At 42.4% G+C, this 22,393-nt stretch overlaps 1 long non-coding RNA gene across 1 annotated transcript; it reads left to right on the plus strand.

Annotated features, from left to right (window-relative positions):
• Positions 1 to 14,479: 14,479 nt before the first annotated feature.
• On the plus strand, positions 14,480 to 19,860 carry LOC309540378. The gene is made up of 3 exons (XR_014223227.1): positions 14,480 to 14,564; positions 17,731 to 17,805; positions 19,596 to 19,860. It is a non-coding gene; the product is annotated as an uncharacterized lncRNA (long non-coding RNA).
• Positions 19,861 to 22,393: the final 2,533 nt, after the last annotated feature.

Here is a 22,393-nt window from a genome sequence, read left to right on the forward strand (position 1 = left end):
TTCCTTGGCACACAAACACAAACAGATATATATGTATATATACAGAAACATTTTGAAAATGGATAATAAAATGCTTCAGTTTTTTGTTGTTGCATGCTGTCAAAAAGGTCTTAATGTGTGCTTGTTTCGAGAATTATTTTTCTCCCCTGCGCTTTGTTTGCTAAAGTAGCTTAGCAGCAGTAATAAAGAGTGGAAGCATCAGCTTCAGTGCACCAACAAAATGAGCATTCACAGAAACTATTTTCCTTCACAATATATAGAGAGCTCCTTTTCTTCTTCTTCTTCTTCTTCCCCTTCTCTCTGTCTCTCTCGTGGTTTCTGGGCTATCTTTTTTTAGGGTATCTCTCTAATTTCATTGAGACTGCTCTGCTGAGGTATGGTACTATAGTTCAGTAGCAATAGGAAAGTTAGCCCGAAAGAGCCAGCTTGAAACTACCGCAAACTGTTTTCACTTCTTATGTTTAACATTTCATCTCAAAGGGCTCTTTGCTCTTTCTGTGAGTTACAAGGCATTACTTTGTCTCTATTGTGCTTTACTGTTCTAAGGTGCCTCATTGACGGCAGTGAAGTAGACTACAGTGTGCCAACTGGAGGCTGGCAAACTTTTTAAAAAATTTGGCTGAACTTAGCCTACACCCCTCAGGAGCGCTCACTGATACAGGCAGACAGTCTTTCCCTTATGCTGCCCTATTATGATTGATGTGGGGTGATAATATACATATATGTCTATTTAACCAGGCACAGTGTCATTAATCATGGCACCCCAGGTTGTACCTCTATATAGTTTCATCTTTGGCAATAAAAGGAATCCCAGAATGCTACATTGTTGTAGCTGGCAGGTTAAAAAATCTCACCTAACCTTTACCAGGGGGTTCCAGGGCAGGTTACAACAATTTTAAAATACGATATTAAAACAGTTAAAGCCAATTACAGTCTAGAGCAGGATTTCCCAAACTTGGGTCTCCAGCTGTTTTGGGGACTACAGTTCCCATCGTCCCTGACCTGCTAGCTAGGGATGATGGGAGTTGTAGTCCAAAAGCAACTGGAGACCCAAGTTTGGAAAACCCTGGTCTAGAGAATAGAGTGGGTGCTAAGATATAGGTCTCAGGTGCCAAAGGGTAAAGAGGTGCTGCCTCAGCATCTGATGGAAACTACTTGATGAAGGTATAATAATGATGATAATTTTATTACTTGTACCCCGCCCATCTGACTGAGTTGCCCCAGCCACTCTGGGCGGCTTCCAGCAAAATATGAAAACACCATAAAACGTCAAACTTAAAAACTTCCATATACAGGGCTGCCTTCAGATGTCTTCTAAAAGTCATTTGGTTGTTTATCTCCTTGACATCTCAGTAGAGGGTGCTCCACAGGGCAGGCACCACTCCCAAGAAGGGCCTCTCTCTGCCTGGCTCCTTGTAATCTCACTTCTCACAGAGAGGGAACCGCCAGAAGGCCCTCAGAGCTAGATTTCAGTGGAAGCAGTCCTTTGGGAATATTATATACACCTCTGTGTTGGTGGGAACTCCAGAGTTTAAGGAATGCCACAGAGAATGTAACATCTGCCCAGCGCACATTGGAGCACTAAAAAGGTTTGTATAAAAAGGAGCCCAGGCCAGACAACATCAACAGGGGTCCTGCCACAGCGCTAGACCTCAACACCTGCCGAACCATATTGGATACCAGTGCCAGGACATCCAGCTTTGAGATGTAACCATATTTATCTCCGGTTTTTATTTTTTAAATATTTTTCTACTGTCTTTCAACTCCCCATTGTGTTTCCATGGAAGTAAAATACTCATTCTGCCCAGTCATGAGATGTCACCAAGTTGTCAAGTGACCTTTGCAGGGCAAAATAGGTCTTTTCAATTCTGTGCAGCACTTTTGAGGGCTCCTCTGAAGGTCTGACAATCAACTGATTGTCAGGTCTTCAGAAGCTACTTTCAAAGCACTGCCTGGCCTAGTGCTTTGCACAGGTCAGTGTACAGGTGCCTGCAAACCCCCAGATGGCCAAGCCAGCTTTTTACCGGCCTCGCATATATGACATCAGTTGGGTATGGGTTGCCCAAAATTAGGGAGGCATGGTGGGCCAAATCAGGCCTGGGAGCCAGAGACCCACTACCCTAGCATAGAGTTTCTGACATAGGGGACCTGGTGTTCAAAGGAGCCCAAGCTGTGCCCATGTTGGAAGGAGACACCTGCGGTTAGAGGTGTAAAGGAGATCGCAAAGAGCTTTTCTCCAGTTATGCACCACTTGAGCGGTCGGCATGTGAAAAGGTCTTTCTGCCTTAAGCATTTCTTCCATATTGTTTTTATACCTATCTTGTCCTTTTGCACTAGTTTCAAAGCTATTTTTAGTTATTTTTAGGTGAATCGCCTTCAGACGCACGTGGAAGGCGATTCTTAAATAAAATAAAGAAATAATAAAACAAGATGTTATTATTCCTACCTCTGCATACAGGAAAGAAAGAAAGAAAGAAAGAAAGAAAGAAAGAAAGAAAGAAAGAAAGAAATTGACCATTTAAAGACCAATGAAAAATGCATACCCTGGGTGATGGACAGTTATAGAAGCTATGTCAAACTAACACCAGCAAGCACAGATTTCTGAACATAATGGTATCCCAAAAAAGAACAAAGCAGAAACATGAAGTCTTGTGGAGGGACGGAGCAGGGGGAGATCTGCAGGAGACTGGCTACAGGAGGCTACAAGGTTAAATTGGAAGCCTAGAGAAGTCTGAAGAACACAGATGTAGATAGCATTGAAGGTGTGTCTTTGGGGAAGGGAAATGTCAAGGAGTCTTGGTTTTCTAAAATGATTGAGGACTCAGGGAGCTGGGAGGTAGGAACTAGACTTTTAGGGTGGTGGCACTCAAACTGCCATTGACCATTTAATAGTCAGGGTACTCAAAAGTTCCAGCTTCAGAAACATGTGAGCCTTTTCACTATAAAAAAGGTAAGGCCAGAACCAAAAGCTTCAGGGTCAGGGGGAGGTAGATTTAACCGTTCTGTCAACACAAAGGTATCATGCTGGTCCCCCAAAATAAGGATGTTTATATGCAGTTGTACATGAGCAACATACAGGTAATGGATTTAAGCCTGTTGCAGCAGAGTCATATGCAAGAAAGTGCAGACTGATAGCATGAGCATTTGGGAAATGGAATATTCAGCTGGACAGCTTAAAAAACACACAACTATGGATGAGATTCAACTAAGCTGTTGTACGCACCGAATGAGGTCCACTCATGCAATGGGACTTTCTTCTTCACCCTGCCCCCCATGCCCCTAAATTTGTTCTGGCAGATCGGGAGGAGGGGAGGGGGGAAGTCCCATTACATAGTGGACCTCGTATTACGCACACACACCACACTTTGTGCCACGTTAAATTCCACCCTTTGGATATACTTCCGCCTTTGAGTCCCCTCATCTACGCAGGGAGGTGCCTACTGTGGCTTGTTCTACATTTCAGGGATTCTAGGTATAGATTCTAGGTATAGAATCACAGGGAGGTGCCTACTGTGGCTTGTTCTACATTTCAGGGATTCTAGGTATAGAACAGGGACGCAGGTGGCGCTGTGGGTAAAACCTCAGTGCCTAGGACTTGCCGATCGCATGGTCGGCGGTTCGAATCCCCGCGGCGGGGTGAGCTCCCATCTTTCGGTCCCAGCTCCTGCCCACCTAGCAGTTCGAAAGCACCCCTTAGTGCAAGTAGATAAATAGGTACCGCTTTATAGCAGGAAGGTAAACGCGTTTCCGTGTGCTGCGCTGGTGCTGGCTCGCCAGAGCAGCTTCGTCACACTGGCCACGTGACCTGGAAGTGTCTCCGGACAGCGCTGGCTCCCGGCCTCTTAAGTGAGATGGGCGCACAACCCTAGAGTCGGACACGACTGGCCTGTATGGGCAGGGGTACCTTTACCTTTACCTTTAGGTATAGAATATGAAAAACTCAAGACCGTATAAATTTTCATGATGCAAAATTGGGTCCTGTCGAGGTTTAAACTTGCAGCGGCTGGTCAGTGTTGCAAGGGGGAGGAACTCATTGGGGTGGCCAATCTCTGGAGGCTTATGGGATCCATTGGATTCCAGAAGGTCCTTAGGAAGTTCCAGTCAGCTGGGCAGATGGTTCTTGTTAATGCCCTGCTCACTTTGTGGAATGTAGGAATGACCCAGACAGTTGGTATGGTTGCTCTCAGGCATCCTCTCCTACTGAGCCAAGTCAGCTCCTTGATATACTGGAAAGCTAAGCACCTAAGTCTGTGGAAATTTTTGCCCCAATGTTTACTGGAATCTAGTATCTAATGCCACCAGAATAAGCTGTATTAAGTGCAGCACACATGAATAGAGAAAGAAGCAGTGGTGCCACTTGGCTCACCCATCTGCCCCAGCTAGCACAGCCATTGGTCAAGGATGACGGGAGTTATAATCCAACAACACATGGAAGGCCACGGGCTTCTCTGGATGGGCATTCCAGCTGTGCAGTTAGCTTATACAGTGGTACCTTGGTTTTCAAACGCCTTGGTACTCAAACAACTTGGAACCCAAACACTGCAAACCCGGATGTAAGTGTTCCAGTTTGCTTTGCACAGGTCAGTGTACAGGTCACACCAGTTCAACCCCAAAATGGAGGGAGCTCCTAATGTAACCCACATTTTAACTACATTGTCCCAGAAAAAAATATATCCAGTGTTGTTTCTTTTTTAAAAAAAAAAATGTTAACCCATGGAACTTTTGATGCACAATTAAATTACTCTTCACCTATTTTTAGCCTACAGAAAAAATGTCCAGAATTATTATTCAATGCATATCCTTCTTCAGCTGAAATGAATTTCTGGGGTACCTTTAACGTATCAGCTTCCTTTAGCAAAAAAAGAACATCACCGTTTTAAGGAGGGTTGTAAGATTTCTGACCTGCATTCATCACAATCAGCATTGCTTCCATTCCACTGCAGTTCGCTTACCACCAAATGCTACATTATTCATCTCTCTCATAATGTGTGTTATGCATAACGATTTGTGTAACTTGCATAACTTCCATTCATTCCAATCTAAAGGAAATGTCAATGTAAAACAAAAGTCATTAATTGTGTATCATTTGAGGACTTTAAAAAAATGTGGATGAATACTCATCCCATTCCTAACTCAAGACAAGCATGGAATTGCCACCATCCTCAACCGACAACACCTGTCCAAAGAAGCGGGGTGAAAACATACTGACAAGACTAGACTGGAACTGGGGAATAATACTGTAGGATAGACACACAATAGAAAATGCCCACCACTTCTTGTTACATACAGATCCCAGTTAAAAGTGATGAAGGGACCGGCCACAGCAGCAGACCCAGCATCTAGTGAAGGGTGCTGAAATCCGATGCCACAATCAATCTGGTAGTTTTTAAGGTGCCACAAGACTCTTTGTTCTCTTCCTCATTGCAATTCTTGAATGGACAATAATGGCACAGACCTTTGATCATCTTTACACGAACCTATCCTACCCCCAAGAGGTAGGCCAGGTCCTCTCAGGCAAGCACGCGCGCGATTGTGCAGGAGTTCATAAGGTTTCGAGGAAAAAAGAGCAGAAAGCCCATAAAACTTCTGCTGCAATTCACAGAAACTTTCAATGAGATTGGAAGCGTATTCATGTTGAAAATATTGAGTCGCTAAGCCTTCAGACTGCATTCCAAAAGTCTCCTAGAAACATTTCAATCAAGAGTGCGAGTGTGAGACAGCCAAGCCATTTGGGCAAAAAAGCACTGTGCAGAATTATGTTGGTGAATCTAGTGCCCTCCAAACGACCTCATATTAGAGCCACAGCATTAAGTCATGGAGAAACCTGTAAGTAAGATGAATATTTTTTTTCTTAAAAAAAGAGAGAGAGAGAGGAGAAAAGGAAAAACCTCCTGAGTTCCCAGTAAGAATGCTAAATTACCCCTTCTCCCAATGGAATGGTTCACTTTCATTTCCAAGTAGCAGTAAAGCCTATTGACCCCCTCAGTGTTATCCTTTTCACTGCTCATGCAGTACTTTCTTTAATCTCTCGGATCAAAGATTGGTCAATAAAAATCATCCCTGCTTTTGTGAGGAGCAAACAAACTACAGTCGGTCTTATGATAATTGTAAATCTACACTAAATTCTTTGAGAAAGAGAAAACCTTCCAAGTTAACCAGGCTGTTGGAAATTTGTCATTCTCTTATGCTAAAAAAGCAAACTTTTCAAAGCTTGCTTGTTTAGAATGGTAGCAAATCTTTATTGCACTCTTTCTCTCTTTTTTTGTTTTGTTATTGTTTTACAAATGTTTGCTGAACTTTCACTAGCCTTAGAATATTCAGCTACTGCATTATGCTGGTTTTGTAGCATATTGGCTATGATCTTGAGGAGTGGGTGTGGGGTAATGAAATTAAGGAACAAATTCCTACCAGCGAAGGCTACACACCAAGGTGGAAATGTTATCCGTGCTGATTTCTGGGTTTGCACTGCAACTGATTATTGGTGGAGAGATCTGTTTCTTTCCTTCTCCCTGTAACCCACCATCGGTTTCAACGGCACACATGCTAGAATTGTATATATTCTTCAGAGATAGAATATATTCCATGATTTTGTTCAGTAAAGTAGAAGTAGTAATTACACAAACATGGGTCAGTAAGAAAGGTCAAGGGGCTGGGCAATCTATTAATAATGGCACCTGCGTTCATCAAAAAGATACTATTTTAGGAAGCTGGTGACATCCTCGAGAGAGATATTGAGGTTAATAGGCCAATATAGTGAAGTGCCTGGTTGCACGTGTAACAAAAATAAATCTGAAATTACTGGATTGAATATAAAAGATGAAGAAAGAAAAAAGTTTTTGGAATAAACTTTTTAAAAGATGAGAGAACTTGGAGTTATGACTGCCTGCCTGCCTGCCTGGATAATGTTTATAAATGCAATTGTATGCAATGGATGGGCAGGGGTGGGGGAGGAGAGAAGCATCTCAAGATGCCTGCAGCCAAAGAACTGGACAATAAAATCAAATCAGTGGCTTGGATCTAGAGATTCCCCTTTCCGTTTGCATTGGGGACCAGGATCTGATAAAGCCTCCCTGTTGAAACAAGGGGGTCATTTTCACTTGTTTGTCATTCCCCATCAGCTCCCAACACTATCTTCCATGCTATCTTGGAGGGGCCCCTTATCTCCTGAAGCAGGTTTTCATGGGACAGTGGTAAGTGGAGATTGGGGACAAACGTGGTTCAGTTTGCATTTACAGGTGAACTTTCATAATTCGCATTTTTCAAAACAGCACATGAACCAAAACCTTCAAAATTCACACTTCTCCAATTGTTTGCAATGCAGTTCTCCAGCCAAGAAATGTACAGTGGTACCTCGGGTTACAGATGCTTCAGCTTACAGACTCCGCTAACCCAGAAATAGTACCTCAGGTTAAGAACTTTGCTTCAGGATGAGAACAGAAATTGCACGGTGGCGGCAGGAGGCCCCATTAGCTAAAGTGGTACCTCAGGTTAAGAACAGTTTCAGGTTAAGAACGGACCTCCAAAACGAATTAAGTACTTAACCTGAGGTACCACTGTATACAGAAATGCATACAGTAGGATAAAGTGTGCATATGCAAGTAAAAATAACATACAAAATGCATTATATCAGAGGAAATCCCTTCGCAAAAACTTATTTTCAATAGGTAACATTGCATACAAAACTGTGTATGCCAAGAGAATTTTGCACCAAAATGCAGATGAATTTTTATGAGAACTTGAAAAAGAATCACAAAAGATGAACCTCCAGCCTCAGCTAAAACTGGTTGATCATGCCAGTCTTCCTTGGACTGGAGTTCGTCTCTTTATAGCCAAATAACTTTCTATGAAACTGTAATGGATGAAGTACATTCCTGCTACTTATCTCCCTGTAACATGCGTGAACACACACACACACACACACACACACACAATTTGCTTTCCTTTGAACACTACCAAAAATCGGTGAAATAAAGTGAAGCCTACTTTTGAATCGTGGCATATAGCATCATTTAAGTGTTGACAATCATCCATTCACCTGGGCTATTTCCACCTGACATTTCTTTGGCGACAAACAAGCTACACAACAGTAAAGCTTGTCTGAAAGTTGTCACTTTCTAATTGTCAGGTTGCGTTCCCATCAAACCATGCCTGGGCTATGGGATGTCATTCCCAACTCAAGAGCTGGAAATTATGCTCTCAGTTTTATTGTTCTGAAATCAGTGGCTGGAACTGGGATCTTGAGATTGAAACAGAGAGCCTGAAATATGATATAGCATGAAGGAGGTGTGACTCTGGACAGGGGCTGAAGCACTGGAGGCTTAAGGGAGACTGGGACACTGCCCTACCAGATTCATTCTGTCCCTAGTCAGTTCCCCTGCCCCACCTGCTTTCATACTTGCAATCAGCCCAGGGGGTGGTGCTGGCTTAGGGTTGCCATATTTCATGAAGTGAAAATCCAGACACAAAAGTTGTTGAGCTGTTTTTAAGGAAAATCGGCAAAAACGACACTGCTGACATGGATTGCCATATGGCCAGATTTTCCTGATTTCCGCCCAGAAACTGCTTCCAACTGCAGTGTTCCGGGTATGTCCAGAAAATTCCGGACATATGGCAACCCTATCTAGCTGCTGGCTTCCTCCTCAGCCTCAGTGCCTTTGTAGACTTCAGCAGAAAGGAGGATAAGAACAAAACTAGAATCAGCTGGCTCAACTGGCATATCACTATTCCCTTCCTTATCTGAGGATGGCTCTTGGGACTAAGCACACAGCAATCTATGGAGCTGACATGGGTAGGTATCCAATGGCACCTGTTTTTGGTCCTCCCACTTGATCTATCTTCTGGGCTTGGACTTACCAAGCAGGGGCAGTGGACAGTTGAGATATAGCAGTTGGGGGGCAGAATTAATGTCATAGGGGGCACAAAGAGAGCACATTGGATGGAACCCCCTAAAACTGGAGCCAACTTTACATGATGTTTCAAGTTCCTACTCCAGATTCCCTAATATCTTATTATCCCCCATCCAGGCAAGGGATCATGCCAGGTCCAACTTGAGTGCAAAGTAGCATGTCATAGAGGTCAACATTCATGCAAGAAACAACAACACAACCAATTGTTGCACCTTATGCCTTTCAGGACCAGCTGGAAACCATTGCTAAAGAAAGGTTGCAAGAGCAAACCAATAACTTGCAAGAAACCTTTTGCTTATTTTTGTTCGTCAGTCCCTCCTTCCCATCTTGTTCAATAAGTAATATGAGCCTTAATGGCCTTTTCAACCTGTGCTCATGCATTGATCTCTCCTTTCCACTCAACTCACTCTGCATAAGACCTTCCCTGCTGAACAAGATGGCCAAACTTCCTTTTGTATTCAAACCTTCTCCAAAAGAAATTTCTTCTGTGGGGGAATAAAAAAAAAATCTGCTTCTCACACAGTGACATGCCTTCTTATTGTGGCAAGAACCACGAATTCCAGTGAGCTAAAATTTTGTTACTTTCAGGATCAGGGCTGTCTTAAGCATATGCGGCGCCAGGGTGCAAAGATCCGCCCAGCACATCCCCCCCCCCGATTGCCCAGTCCCAGGTGCGCAGGAAGGCGGAGCCGGCCGGCCGGCTGCCTCAGTGTCTCACTGGCTTGGTCACCCCCAAACTCCCAACACAGAGCCACCCACAGCAGAAGAGCCCGTCGTGGCGCTCTGACCGATGGGCGGGCTCTTCCCTGGACTCTCAGCCTGGTGCCCCTGAGAGCCCGGCACCTGGGTGCCCGGCACCCCTAGCGCCTATGGGTAAGACGGCCCCACAGGTGATAGTAGGACACATTTTGACAGGAGATCTCTTCATCTCACATTTTTATGCAATCCTCAAAAATATGTCACCCACAATCTTACTGAAGAACATTTCACCTCTATCGTCGGAATCATCAGGAAAAACCCAAACCCTTGCATAAACCCATAATAGCTATAAAGTTATTTAAGAGCAGGCGTTAGAAAGGATGGGAAACAGACATCTGGTTGGCCACTGTGAGCGCAGGATGTTGGACAAGATGGGCCATTGGCCTGATCCAGCACAGCTTGTCTTGTACTTTTAGCTAAAGAGACATGCTACAAAAGGAAAAAAGGAACGAGGAGAGAGGAAGCAAATGAACTTGTGTTCCGATTATTTCATACCATTACATAATGTAGTGACATCATCACCAGGTAGAATGGGAAGGAAAGAGCCCAATGCCAGGCTGTTCCCAGGCAAGCCAATGGATGGGACCCCTCAGAGACAGCCATGAGAATATCATATAGAAGGATTTCATGGCCTGGACACTCCCAAATAGCCTCCTTCTCTCCTTTTCACGTGCCACGGGCAAAATTAAATTGCGGGCACCTCGAGGCCAGAGGCCATGCTTCCCCATTTCTGCTAAGATGTGTCCAGCACACTTGTTGGATATAAAAATAATAACTAAGAGAAGGATGCAGCATCTGCTCCCTCCTCATAAATAAGGAACTATGATTATTTTCTATACACATTTATACTGCAAGGTTAATAGGCATTTTGCTGGCATACTTATTTTTAAAAACAGACTTTGGCTTCCAATGCCAGGTCAAGCACATCAAGACTCAAAGGTTGTGAGAATCTCTATATTATTGCACAACAGCCCAGTATTAATTTGCTGGTCGCTCAGGCTGCATATTTAAGTTTGGCTACTGAGCATCAAAGAAAGTGGAGATGCAGCAATCAGCTGTGCGTAGCCACTTGGTGAACGTTATTCAACTGCTTTAGCAGCACCACCATGCATTAATTACAGAAACAGAAAGATTAGCCCTGACATACTTCTGTGTCAGCCGGTGGTCAATAAAATGTTATCTGCCATCTTGACATAATCAAGCCATTCAGCTTTCCAGTGTGCATCAAACGTACAGATCCTTGTTTTGCACACCCACCCACTCGCAACAACAGCGAAATCACTGCCCACAAGGGGTTTCTCTGGCCCAAACCCCACTGAAATGAATGAAAGCTGTGCAGTGTGGTAACGGTCCTTTACAAGAGTCTGCTCCCCATCCCTCAGCATCTGCCGTGTGAGGTGGCTGCCTCACTCTGCCTCAAGTGCAGGGTTGGCGCTGGCTGCAGTTGCTGAAATTCCCCCTTCTACACCCAGCATTCCGGAGCATTGCAGACCCTCCAAGTGTCCCTGTTTTCCAGGGACATCGCAGATTTACAGAAGCTGTCCCGGTTTCTGATTTGATCCCAGAATCTCCCGCTTTTCCTTAGGATGTCCCTATTTTCTTTGGAGAAGTGTTGGAAGGTATGGTGAGATATCCCTATTTTCATCAGAGAAATGTTGGAGGGTGTGGAGTTATCTGACCCCTGAGCAGCCCTGTATACGGAAGTTATTTTAACGTTTAATGCTTTATTATGTTTGTATATATTTTGGAAGCTACCCAGAGTGGGGTATGATTAGTAATAATAATAATAATAATAATAATAGAATAAGACGTCCCTATTTTCATAAGAGAGGGACGCGGGTGGCGCTGTGGGTTAAACTACAGAGCCTAGGACTTGCCGATCAGAAGGTCAGCGGTTTGAATCTCCGCAACGGGGTGAGCTCCCGTTGCTCGGTCCCTGCTCCTGCCAACCTAGCAGTTCGAAAGCATGTCAAAGTGCAAGTAGATAAATAGCTACCGTTCCAGCAGGAAGGTAAACGGTGTTTCCGTGCGCTGCTCTGGTTCGCCAGAAGCGGCTTAGTCATGCTGGCCACATGACCCGGAAGCTGTACACCGGCTCCCTTAACCAATAAAGCGAGATGAGCGCCGCAAACCCAGAGTCGTCCGCGACTGGACCTAATGGTCAGGGGTCCCTTGACCTTTATTTTCATAAGAGAAATGGAGAAATGTTGGACGGTAGGCACTGCCCTGCCCTGCCTCTGGGCACCCTATGCCTCATTGCTTTGCATATTTCTCTTGCGCATATAAACCTCTATTCTACACAAATGTCACATTCTCCAATATGCCCATGTGTGAGAGAGAGCAATATAGGACTCTGGCATATATTAGGCTTTTTTCTGATTACACCAAAGTTAAACAAGCAGTGGCTGAGAGCCAAGAAAGAACCCTCTAGTCTGACAGATGCTTTTTCTATATAGCCGAGCACTCTTCCAACTGATAGGAACGATGGTGTCGTTGCAGAAAGAGGAGAGTTAACAAAAGGAAGGGATGCTGTCTGCTTCAACATGGGAAATAGGGCAAAATGCAAGGGCACGGGGAAAATCTAAAAGACAGTGAACTGAGTCCATTTCAAAACAGATAAAACATTAACAGAACAGCCGAACCTTTTGTGACAGATCACACACAAATGGTAAAACAGTAGGCATTTATTTTCATAGCCATCATATGTCCATGATAAAAGTCAAAATAAATCATAAATACTGGCGTAAATATAGAGTATGGTATACATATAACTGTGGCTGCAATCTTGTCCCCAATTAATTAGCTAAAATCCCACTGAGTCAATGGGATGCCAGTCTTTTTGAATTTGTAATGTATCCATCTATCAGTTGATTACGCTCACATACACATAAAGGTTGTGTATAACTGCGTACAACTGTTATTATCCAATGGCTTAAGATTTTCACTACTGAGTTTTACAAACAGCAGCAAAACCACTTACAGCATTGTGGAGTGCTGCCTATCCATTTTAAACAAAGCATTCATACTGGAAAATAATGTGAATACTTCAGACATGAAACAATATGCACCTTCTCTAAATTGTTTCTAATGATAGAGGGATATTAATAAAATCCATAAACCATTAGTACTGTTATGGCTGCTTTGTTCTGAATTACACATAGACCTTTTTATGTTTATTCCTCACAGAAAATGCATGAAAAAAATTGAAATCCTCTCTAATTGCACTCTCTGAAGATAGCTGGTAAAATCATTTCTAGCAGCTATAAATCAATTGCAGTATTTAAATGACCTGCCAGGTGCATCTTCTGGGTATCAGACTAATTAAGGGAATGTATTAATTGCAACTATTCATCAACACCACCAATGTTGTTAGGTAACGCTTTCAATGAATCTTTTCACCATATTATCCAGCAATAAAACTGCAGTTTGGCCAAGTGGTAGGGGGAGAGAAGGATGAATTTTAAAGAGGTAAACACATACCATACCTTGTTTCAAAAATTATAATGGTGTTTGTTTCAAATAATGCAACAGAATATGACTAAATACATCAATCCTGCATATAAAGAAGCAACAGCATAAGGTATGTAAAATATTTCGCTTGCAGCAGGAAAAAAAATCACAATAAGCTGGAAAAAATAGTTTAAAAACTAAAACAAAACAAAACTCTGGGTAATGGCTTTATTCATGTCCTTTATATTTATATTTTCACCTGATATTGAAGTTACGGATCAGTAATAGGATTTGGCAAGTGATTTGAGTACTTATATGTAGACTAGATACAACTCAGTTCTAATCACTGGAATCAACCACCTTTGGTTGTAATTCCCTATAGATCTTAATTTTTTTAAGTGCCTGAACCAGCTTGTTCTGGTCCAGAAAATGCTTGCCAGACAGGATATTTCATCCAAGTGTCTCTCAAAACTTTTAACCCGCTTTTATGGAATCTGGTCTCTCCAGTTCCTCCAGCAAAAGTGCTGGGCCATGGCATGTTCAAAGGCGGATACTGGTGCCTTTAGAGACTGCAGAACCAAACGACACAAACACAAAAGGGTATGTTGAGTCCTTAGTCCATTTTTAAGGCATGATTGTCCCACAGTCGAAAAGCACATTCAACACTCAAATTTCACCTGTAATTAAATAACCTACTGAAATATCATTAACCAAAACTGGGGCGCTCCTGTGGGAACAGTCACAGGCCTGGCTCATACCATTACTGTGGCCTAATTGGCAGCTTCCATATTAATGAGAGCTGGGATATATACCTATAGCCAACAAGGAGCTATTTTCACACCCACTCTCCCCCACATACCATCACAATGAGTGATGTCATCAAATTTCATAATTCCTTCATGCCAAATAGAGCTCTTATTGATTCAGGACCTAGCTTTATGTACTGTTAATGGCATGATTAACCATCATATAAAGGTTTTTTTAATAAATAAATACCAGGTATGGGGAGGGAGTTGTCATCAGTGCTACATGGGGAGGCAAGGTTTAAGATTTTCTCTCCAGCTACGATCTCAGTAAAAAATACTCCTCACCAATATAGCTTTTCCTAATGCTGTACGTCGTGTGGGGTTTGATTGTTTGTTTGTTATCAAGGTCACAACCATGTTGGGAAGCATAAACTTGATGACAATCTCCCACCGCAACCCAACTGGTTTAAAAACTCAACAACGTGATTGCAAATCATGTCACTCGTTTGGCATGTAGTCAGACCCTCGTAATGCTTAGTTTCAACATAATATGCACACATTACAGCCCCTCAGATACGACGGAAACTATGTGGTGCAATGGAGTAAAAGGAATGGTCCTCACCAGCAGGGAGCAACTGATCAATGAAGTATTGGGAACCTTGGGAGGAAGTGATCAGGTCCTCTTGGGTTTCATGACACTGAGGTAAGAGGAAGCTGAGTGCAGTCAGACATGCACTATGGACTGTGGGGCTCTGAATACCAATGAATGAAAATGGTGTGGAGGGGAGAATTTATTTATATTACAGAGTTTTAAATATATCCAATAGATGCACAAACTTTGGCTATGGTTGTAAGCTTTGACTATGGGTTTCCTAGCAGTAAGTTCAACTGAAATCAGTGGATTTACTCACCAAGTAAAAATGCATGCGATTAGGATCTATATCCACTGGATACTAATCAATGCTCATTAAAGTTTTACCTCTGTTTGTATTCCAGGCTTCCAGCTACTGCGACGTTTACAAGGCTTGCTGCACTATATCCACTTTTTAATATTAAATTATTTTTATATTTATAGGAAAGACCCTCTTTTCTTCAATTATAGGATAGAAAACAGAGGAAGATGGAAAGGAATTGCTGAAACCATTAATAGAAGTGGAATACAAAAAGGGAGGTGTGAGGAGGTCGTGGAAATTAGTAAAAGAAAGATAAGATATTGAAATTGGACTGTGTTTTAAATGGTTTTTGTTTTGTTAGTTGTATGTTAGTGTTTTGCAGTTTGTTTGTTTTTGTATTGTATGGTATTGTTGTATGTTTTTTCTTTTTTGGTTTTTTGTAGTGTTGTGTTCAATTTGTTGGAAAACTAATAAATATTATTATAAAAAAAAGAAAATGGCTGTTAAGTGCTCACGTAATGGAACATTTAACTGTCATTTATATATTTAGTCATTGTTATTGCTATTTATTATTCCTACTGTGGGCACAGTGTTCCCAATCAAGGGTCAGGGCTCAATTGTCTAGCAGCTAGCACTAACAAATAACTGAAAAGACAGCTAGGCAAGTCCCCTGTCCCAGAGAGGTTACAGCCATAGACTCAGCAGCGCACTTATGTATTTCTAAAATGCAGACTTCAGCAAAAAAAGAAACATCTGGGAAATCTTTAAAGGGGAAAAAAACTCTGAAGGGATTTAAACTGTAACAGGACTTTATCGCAAAGAAGTTTCCCCCTCTCGTTTTTTTTGGGGGTGGGCACTTTAAAAATTACAAATCTACAACATAGGGCATACTTTTACCTGTGGAAGAGGAAAAGCGGACACTCACAGACCACCAGACATGGCTGACACACTTGCATCAATTTTGTGTTGTATGCACTCAGAAGCCAAGGCCAATCACAGCTTCCCAGCAAAACAGAAGTGTGTGCAGTTGCTACAAGTGGCAATTGATGTGTGAATTACATATGCTCTTTCCTAAACAGAAGTGCAATCCGTGTGGGAAACAAGATGCGCTTAAGGCAGCCCTTAAACATTTGTGTTCCTTAAGAAAAAAAGGCAGATCCATTTACATCACTGGTCCTGCATAAGCAAGCAGGTTTGGTTGGTTGGTTTTTGTTTGTTTGTCTGTTTTAAATAAGACTAGTTTTGACAACTGTACCTGCAACAATCTGGGCATTCTAGTTTGGATCATTTTTATGTTCAACAGAAGCGATGCAACATTCTGCAAGCATTTTAAAATACCCAACTTCATGTTACGATGGTTAACAACGAGTCTCCCGCCCCACCTTTTTTTCTGTCTTATGTGGATTGGGTTTATCTACCTCTTTGTAGTAAACTGAATTGGGTATTTCTCACTTTTTCTTTTCTTTTTTCTTTTCTTTTTTCTTTTTTTGTCTAAACTGCAGAAATAAAAGTTCACAATAAAAGTAAGATATTGCTCTCGGCTTCCCTTCTCTTTCCCTACTGCTGTATGATCTTCCTTTTGTCCTCGATCCCTCCTTTATCCTTTTCACCTTCTCTTTCTTACTCTCACACTGTCCCCTTGATCCATCAGACGCAGCCAAGCCATCTGATACGTATGCCTGAAAGTAATTTTGGACAGAATCAAAATGCCCTAGAATCCTTAGTAATCCTCCTCAGATCCCTATACTGAGCTCTGGTTAGGCCCTTATATATTCAGTGAACAGCCTTTCAGTCAACCGGTGTGGAAATTGAAAACCTTTTTACAGTAACACTGGAGAGAGATGGCAAGTCGTGAAACAAACCAGTCCGCTAGAAAGGGGGGGAGGGGAGGGTCTGTGTAGAATTAAAGTTATGATGGCCATAGAGCAGCAATTGGAAAGAGGGAAGCCATATTCAAGACAGCAAGTTGTCCTATGCATGCTTCCATATTTCATAGATAATTACTTCAACTGCCTCAGAACACCTTGCATTAAAAAATTGCACTATAGTAATGGGACTTGTGTACCATATTTCCTTCAACAGCTGGAGAAGGAAGAGTGAGAAGTAAAGTGATAGAAGCAACACAGCTGGTGAAATATATAAAGAAGGAAGGGAAGCAGCAATGCTAGTATGAGGCTAAAGAGGGAGCAACGTGGCTGGGGCTGTAAAGGTGCCTAGAGGTTGGAAGGGCAGATTTGGGAAGATGCAGACAAGTGGGGTCAGTCAGTGGTAATGTGTTGCCTATGGAGGGGCGTTACTTGCAAAAAGCTAAGGCTCCGTGAGAACAGAGGCCTGAATTATCTCTGTGTGATACAGTCTCAGTGCAGCAGCCCATAGGGTGAGGCCATTTGCCTATCTGGGTGATGACCCTCACTTCCAAATACAGTGGTACCTCAGGTTAAGTACTTAATTTGTTCCAGAGGTCTGTTCTTAACCTGAAACTGTTCTTAACCTGAAGCACCACTTTAGCTAATGGGGCCTCCCACTGCTGCTGCGCCACCACCGCGCAATTTCTGTTCTCATCCTGAAGCAAAGTTCTTAACCTGAAGCACTATTTCTGCGTTAGCGGAGTCTGTAACCTGAAGCGTATGTAACCTGAAGTGTATGTAACCTGAGGTACCACTGTAAAAAGAAGTCTGAGGCTGCAGTCCTATAGCCATACACCTGGGAGTGGGCCCTATGGAATCCAATGGATCTTCCTTCCAAGTAGCTAGATACAGAAGAATATGTGTATGTTCCAGCATTTGACCTTTCCCTCTAACTCTTACCTCAGACTTTCCTCCCTCTCCTCAGTCCTCTTGGGCTTATATATATTACATACCATCTAACATTTCCACATCAGAAACCTGGATGCAGGTCTTCCGAGATGTACTCCCAGGGCGAGTCACATGACCTGTGCCATGATCTCACCCCAAGCGTTTTTTATTTCTTTTTCAGGACAAGATCATAACAAAATGGCTGCCTTGATCTAACGCAATAAAATGGGGTGTCACCTTTTTTCTGGGACACTTGGTGGGTATTATATTAGCTTCCCCGACTCTGTCTCATTTCCCCTCTGTTTCCATTTTAATTTTTGAAGGGCTTTTAAGAGATGGCTCAGCTTTTCTCCTCTTTCAGTTTTGTTTCTTCTTTTGCATATACTGCTTCAAATACATGTATCTGGTGCACATGATCAGCTCCTGGCTTAATAAACCAGGGCATACATAAGCTCTAGGCATTTGAACACAAGTCCTTTGCTCTTACTCTACTGTTTCTTTTCTGTGAGTGGGGAAGAAAGCCAGGAAGCAGCAGCTAACCATCTGAACTGGGAAATGATGGTTAATGACTTTCAAAAAAGCAAAAATAGAAAGCAATGGGTCCCATAGCTTGGCTTGTTTGGAAGCCATTAACCACGGTTTCTTTGACATAATAAGAAGCTATGGTCAGCTGTGCACTCCTAACAATCTGATCACCCTGAAGCTCAATTATAACCACTGTGTATCTTTGTTCTTGGACATCTTTTTATTAAAATACATGTACTGCTGTAAAGGTATTTATGCTTTTAATAACACTTAGTATTTATGCCAGGAGTGGCTAACAGTCCATGGGTTGGATCCAACCCAACAAGCCATGGTAAGTCTCCCCACCAGCCAGAGATCATCTCTCTGATTAGGAGATAAAAGACCCTTCTAGCAACCCTGTAGAGAAAATCTCTAAAGAGCGGTCAGAGGGATCTTTCATTTCCAATCTGAGGGCTAAACACTACAGCACTGAGGTCAGAGATGAAAGGCAGCATTTGTTCCCACACCTTCACACCAGCAACAGAGGGATTATATCCTTGAGAAATGCATGGCGGAAGCACCTAGAACACCAAACCAGCAAACCACCAGGTCGGGAGACAGTAACAGGCTTTGGCTTGGTGATGAAGTCAAGCCAAAATTTGTGGAGCCCCATGACTAAGATAAACAGGATCAATATTGTTCATTCCACATGGAGAAGCTGAGAAATAGTGCCTTATTCAAGGCTACCTGGTGAGTTCATTGCCAAGGTGAGATTTTACCTGGACGCTTCACAGCTCATCACTCACACTCATTACCCCTTAAGTGCAGCAGCTGCCATGTTTCCCTGGTTTGCTCCACAGCAGGGATGGTGAACTTGCAAACCTCCAAACTCCCACCATTCCCAAATGTTTGGCATGCTGGCTGTTGCTCTTAGGCCAGCAATGTTTAGAGGGCCACAGGCTCCCCACCCCTGCCTACAAATAAGAACGGAGGCATAAGATAAAATAAGTGAAAATGAGAATTTTGATGCTTCGCACATTAAAAATTGGTTACTTTTATACCCCTGAATATCAGATATATTTCTCTCACATCTCTCTTTTTGCCTGGGTTAATATTTCACCGCTTAGGCACTCTCATTCACTGCATTGTAGAATAGGTGAAGTGCCCAAGAACAACACATTTCCCCTGTTGCTGGAAACTCAATAAATATGATGGAAATGGGAAGGGAATTATATTCTCTCTCATTGTCTTCTTCTGCATGATTAAATCATTAATCATTCTAAACATTCTCCTCTCATGATTCATGAGACCATTCCTATAGTCTTATATATTCCTTTATGACTTTATATATAGTCAGTCTGGTATCTTTGACCCTTTCTTTGCTTTCTCCACCATCTGCCTTCCTCATGTTTCTTCTAATTAGGCCACTTTCTCCATCCGTCCTCCAGGTATCGTTCTACAGCTGTGAAAGTCTTTCTTTCTTTCATCCTTCATCAGATCCTACCCCATACATAAGCTTTTCCTTTCTCTCCTCTTTTAAAGGGTTTGGTTTCAGCTATATCTCAGATTCCTAAAGTTGGGTTGTTGGAGGCCGTGAAGAATAGAAAGGAGGAGGAGGAAGAAGAGAAATATGGAATAATTAAATAAAACATCAGAGTTGTCTGAAACATTTTGGACCCTGTGGCCCTTCTGTGCTGATGAAGATGTAGTCATTCCAACTGCATGTAAATAATATTGTTTTATTTTAAGGATTCATTTATTCTAGGGATTTTGCATTTTGCCTTTCAATAAAATTCCAATGATGGCTTTATTTGTTTATTTATTAAACCACTAGGGTTAAATCAGGCAGAACAAATCTTGGCTTAACCATGAGTCCCAGCTCAGATGCTAAGACAACCTTTGGATTAGGTAAATTTGGCATGGAAGTGAAGATGACCAAGCTGGTAATCCGCAACATTACACTGAAATGCCAGAGCAAATAAAACAACTTAAAGCATCTAAAAACAGGTGCTAGCATTCAAGAGGGTGGGAGGCCATCACAGAAAAGACTCCTTCTCCATCTGCTGCAAACAAAATTGTCACTATCTGTCTGACTAGATAGCGCCATGGCTGGATGACCAGAAGGTGTTGATGTGCTGTTTTATAGATATAGCTATTTATATGTTATTATTTCTGCACGATAAGCATGAAAACTAATGCATACTAGGCTAAACCTCTTCCTCCCAGAAATTATCACTGGTGCTTAACTGATGGTGACATCTCTGTGAGCCTCAATTCAGGTGACAAATATCTTTCCCCACACCTATCTATTTCACTTCCTCTGGAGCCTGCAGAACGAATGGTATGTGTATTATGACCACAAAGCAAGAGCCCTGCAGATAGTGACAGAGCTCAGTAAGGTTGCCAGAGACCTGAAGCCAAAAGGCGTCTTACTGAGTATGTCAGAGGAAGCAAGACAAAAGTCACCAACTGTGAGTCAAGCTAGAGGCATTGTGACAGTTCAAGACATTAAGCGCAGAACTGTCCAAACCACAGGAGTGGGAGGCCCTGATGTAAAAAACCAAGCCTCCCCTTCTGCAGCTTGAAGGTGGAAGAGTTGCCAAGGCAACACGGTCAACAGATGAGTCTTGAATCCTCAGGAGGCGGAAGGATTTAGACCTGGGGTGAAAACCGGTTGTCCAGGTTGGCTGGGGCTTAGGGGAGGAGCGTGGGGGGGGGGGCTGCTGAGGCAATGGCCCCACACACATTTGGGGGGGTCGCTGACAGGGTGGTATGAGGAAGATGCAACAGGTATTCATCTTTCCGATCAGTCCAATCAGACGGATTGGAAGGGCACACACCTGCCCTGTTGCATCCTTCTCAAGTCACCCTTCACACACCAGGTACCATAAAGACACACTTGTGCCAATAACCTTTGGAACAAAATGTTCTAACCCATAGATCGCCCAGCCCCAATTTGGATCCTCTCACTCATATACACACTGTTGCTTTTAGACCTCTCCTCTGTTCTTCTCCCCCTTTGTGTATCAGACAGTGGAACCGCTGTGGTGTGGTCCTAAGACTTCCCACAGAACTTCTGCTTCCTGCCTAGTTTTGACTGTATTTGCTTCTAAGTTTGACTCGTCCCCTCCCGCAAGACTCCGGTACCTTTAAAAGTTGCATGATGACAGGCAGAAAAGTCACAAGTACCCCATTTTCTGTTGCGGCCTTTCTGGGCTTGGAATAGTTGAAGCTGTTACCTTCCTGCCTAAAGATATGAGGGGAGGGGTGTGCAGAAAGTCTACTTGCTGTAGCCCTCAAGTTTAAATAAATGGTTGCTGAAGTTGTAGATAAACCACTGAAAGGGTTTGCTCTTGTAAGTTACAGCAGAGCAGCACGGAAGAAGGGTTTGTGGGGAGGATGAAAAATGGAAATTCTCTCTTAATAGGGAAAGGAGGGAAAGAGTTTGACAGCCCTGTGCTGAACCAATTCTTGTTCAGCGACATGAATTTCAACCATAACAGCCTCGTGTTATAATTAATATGACAAAGAGCTTCCATTTTGTAAGTCCCGCAAGTTACCTCTCTAGATAAAAAATTATATTCTATTCCCTCTTTACGTTATGCGATCTCTTTACTGTAAATATTGCTGCAATAAGGAGAGGAACAAACGTCAGCACCAGCATTTTGTTCCAAAAACATCCTGCAGAAATCACACTATGCTAGTGATATTTAATTGTAACATAAAAATTAAACACCATTTACTCGAAATAAAATCAGGGTAGTATGTAAATTAAGTAAGTTTCAATTCATGTCTTCTTACTCACATCTGTTGGCAGTTTAAATAGTTTTAGTGTCATTAATTGTTATAAAAGTGCAAGATTTGCTGTATGCTTGCCACTTAGGACCAAAGGCACAAAAGTCTAATTGAACTAAGTAATTAGTAATTTGTCATTTCCTATTGTCAGCAATTACTTTCTATTGGAAATCCGCACTTTGAAGTGAGGTTTGCATTTTATTGCTGTCCATCCAAATTAGTTTTAAACTGACAGCTACATTTTCATTAAAAATGTAAAGATATTAAATATACCTGCAGAGACTGAAAGGGAAAGTCTGCTACACATGAGTTCAAACTATATTTTTGACACTTAATGAGGAAAGGTTGAAATCCAAAATACTTCTTGTTACTCCAATGCAAAAAAAAAAAAAAAAAAAAAAATCAGGGGGGGGAAAATCACATACATGAAGCAAGGCATTTATTCTCCTCTTAGTTCCATTAAAATCTCATTGGTGGAATAATTCATGTGAGTAGCATTAAAAAAAATAAATCTCATCATAAATCATAAGATTTCACTTCTAGTT

Source organism: Podarcis vaucheri (genome assembly GCF_965113315.1).
Source record: "Podarcis vaucheri genome assembly, chromosome: 1".
Lineage (NCBI taxonomy): Eukaryota > Metazoa > Chordata > Lepidosauria > Squamata > Lacertidae > Podarcis > Podarcis vaucheri.